Genomic DNA, 3280 nt, shown 5'->3' with positions numbered 1-3280 from the left:
TCTCCTGCCTCAGCCTCCCAAGTAGCTGGGACTACAGGCGCCCGCCACCTCGCCCGGCTAGTTTTTTGTATTTTTAGTAGAGACGGGGTTTCACCGTGTTAGCCAGGATAGTCTCGATCTCCTGACCTCGTGATCCGCCTGTCTCGGCCTCCCAAAGTGCTGGGATTACAGGCTCGAGCCACCGCGTCCGGCCTCAAAATGCCTTTTCTTACTTGTGCAACCTCCTACTCACCCTTCAACACCCAACTCAAGTACTTCCTCCTACAAAGATTTCCCTGCCTCTCCCAAGCAACAGCAGTATTCCCTTCACACTGTATAAAGGCTTTTTTTTTTTTTGAAACGGAGTCTTACTGTGTCGCCCAGGTTGGAGTGCAGTGGTGCGAGCTAGGCTCACTGCAAGCCCTGCCTCCTGGATTCACGCCATTTTCCTGCCTTAGCCTCCCAAGTAGCTGGGGCTACAGGCGCCGGCCACCACACCCAGCTAATTTTTTGTATTTTTAGTAGAGACAGGGTTTCACTGTGTTAGCCTGGATGGTCTCAATCTCCTGACCTCGTGATCCACCCACCTCAGCCTCCCAAAGTGCTGGGATTACAGGCATGAGCCACCACGTCCAGCCTAATGCCTTTATGTGGCTATGTAACACAAAGTAATAAAAAATTTCTTATCTATATGTTTCTCTGATGTCCTTGAGGAAAGATACTCATAATTTCTAACCTAAATCCCAGTTACATAGTAAGTGCTCAATAAATGTGTTGAATAAACAGTTCACCCTCCTATATCCTGGAACAATTTCCGGCCATTTTCCCCAAATGTTACAGATTCCTAAACTGTGCTCAACATGAAATTCCAAATTTCATAATGACTACTTTGGAGTTTTCACATTGTTTTAATTATACAAATGTTGAACAAGTCCGCCGGGCACGGTGACTCACGCCTGTAATCCCAGCACTTTGGGAGGCCGAGACGAGCGGATCACGAGGTCAGCAGTTCGAGACTAGTCTGGCCAATATGGTGAAACCCCGTCTCTACTAAAAATACAAAAATTAGCCGGGCGCGGTGGCGCACGCCTATAGTCCCAGCTACTCAGGAGGCTAAGGCAGAAGAATCACTTAAATCCGAGAGGTGGACGTTGCTGTGAGCCGAGATCATGCCACTGCACTCCAGCCTGGGCGACAGAGCAAGACTCCGTCTCAAAAAAAAAAAAAAAAAAAGTTGAACAATAAATTATAAAACCTAAAAGTCAATGAAAACACCTTAAAGGCTTCTCTAGTCACTGAAATGGGTATTCCCCCTTTCCAGTCGTAACAAGAGGGATCTCTCTTTCCCTCAACTGTGATCTGATATCCTGAAAGCCTTCACATAGAAGCTATTGTGCACACAAATCCAACTGAAGGCACACCCAAAATAATTCGAATCCTGCTAAATTACGGGCAGGGACACAAATCATATTTATCCTAGTTTACAAAGTAACTAAAGGATAGCAAAGAAAAAGCTCTCACTAAGCTCACTTTTTCTGGCCGGGTGCGGTGGTAATCCGAACACTTTGGGAGGCTGAAGCAGGTGAATCACCTGAGGTCAGGAGTTTGAGACCAGCCTGGCCAACACGGCGAAACCCCATCTCTACTAAAAATACAAAACTTAGCCGGGCGTGGTGGCTCACGTCTGTAATCCCAGCTACTCGGGAGGCTGATGGAGAAAGAATCTCTTGAACCTGGAAGGCGGAGGATGCAGTGGGCCGGGATCACGCCACTGCACTCCAGCCTGGGCAACAAGAGTGAAACTCCGTCTCAAAAAAACAAACAAACAATAAAATGGCCCGTAATCACAGCATTTTGGGAGGCTGAGCGGCCGGATCACCTGAGGTTTGGAGTTCAAGACCAGCCTGACCAACATGGAGAAACCCCATCTCTACCAAAAATACAAAATTAGCAGGGTGTGGTGGCGCAAGGCTGGGGCAGGAGAATCGCTTGAACCCCGTAGGCAGAGGTTGTGGTGTGCCAAGATCGTGTCATTGCATTCCAGCCTGGGCGACAACCGCGAAACTCCGTCTCGAAAAAAAAAAGAAACTTTCTGGAGAGGAAGAACTGCGGATGATCTAATAACATAAATTTGGGTCTGGCCCAAGTTTCTGCTTCCCCATTCGCCAGGGGCAGCACGCCTCAGCTTCTCCTTCTCCAGGGGACCAGGTTTCTCTCTACCTGTTCCTTCCCTATACCCTCCTGCGAACAGGTTCCTTTCCTGGGCCCTCGCCGAGTAACCCGAAGAAAACACAGTAGCTTCACTGATTCCGTGTGAAGGGTGGGTTAAAGCCTGTCAGAGCCTGGAGAGGGACAGTACTGGAGCCCTTCCAGGACACCTGAAGACTTCGGACAAACTGGCTTTCCTCTAGCCCTGAGATTCTCAGAGGTGCCTTGCCCCACGCCCGCACCCCAGGACCAAGAACAACGGGAGAGGAGTCTCTCGAGGCAGCTGGTGGGGTCAAAGGTCAGCGCCTGGGAAGCCAGAAGGCCTCGCAGGGATAGGGGAGAGGGAGTGACGTGACCGGGACCGGTGTTCCGAGGAACAGGCTGCTGGAGGAGCGAAGCCGTTTCTCTCTAGGCTCTGCAGCCCCCAGGCCCAGCCCTCACCGGCACACGCAGCCTCAGCAGTCGTCCTCCCTCCCTCTCCCCTAGCGTCCCCGTCGTCCCCGCGGCCAGCGCAGGCCCCGCCCCCAGAACCGCCTAGGGGCCAAGGCCTAGTATGGCAGGACCCACAGGGTTGGTGAGGTTCGAGGACCGGGCCGGGCCGGGCCGCTGCCGCTTACCGAGCCCGCGGCTCCTCCTCTACCACCCACGCCGTTCCCGGGCCCGCTCGCTCCCGACGCTACCGACGCCGCCGCTGCTCCGGGCTCACGGGCGCGCTCCCGAACTCCCCGACCCTTCCCGTGTCCCCGCGCCCCGCCGGGTCCTAAAGCCTGGCGCGCAATGGGTTAGTCCACGCCCGCTTCCTGAGACCGGCTCAGACCACGACTCCCAGCAAGCATCGCAAAGACTACAACTCCCGAAAGGCATCGCGAGAAATAAATTCGCAATGGAAATGTCTATTGAGGGCCTACTGGATCGCAATAGCAGTTTTCCGAAACGTGCCCGACTCTTTGACCTTAGCAATTTTACTTCTAGGAATATCTGTATCTAGAAATACTGGCGAAGTTTGGAAAGATATATTTTCCAAATGTGTATTACAACTTTGTACGTGAAAAATTGAAAACAAACTCATTCCTTTTTTTTTTTTTTTTTTTTT

At 51.8% G+C, this 3280-nt stretch overlaps 1 protein-coding gene across 1 annotated transcript in view; it reads right to left on the bottom strand.

Annotated features, from left to right (window-relative positions):
* ARMH3 (armadillo like helical domain containing 3) overlaps positions 1-2951 on the bottom strand; it is a 234991-nt gene extending 232040 nt beyond the window's left edge. The window contains exon 1 of the mRNA XM_017851651.1: positions 2805-2951. The gene's annotated coding sequence lies outside the window, so the exon portion shown is untranslated. The remainder of the gene's footprint in view (positions 1-2804) is intronic.
* Between the last annotated feature and the right edge of the window lie 329 nt (positions 2952-3280).

The sequence above is a fragment of the Rhinopithecus bieti genome, unplaced genomic scaffold, assembly GCF_001698545.2.
Source record: "Rhinopithecus bieti isolate Rb0 unplaced genomic scaffold, ASM169854v2 scaffold_31787, whole genome shotgun sequence".
Lineage (NCBI taxonomy): Eukaryota > Metazoa > Chordata > Mammalia > Primates > Cercopithecidae > Rhinopithecus > Rhinopithecus bieti.
The sequence above is the reverse complement of the archived record's forward strand: the minus strand, read 5'-3'. Positions and strand labels throughout refer to the sequence as shown.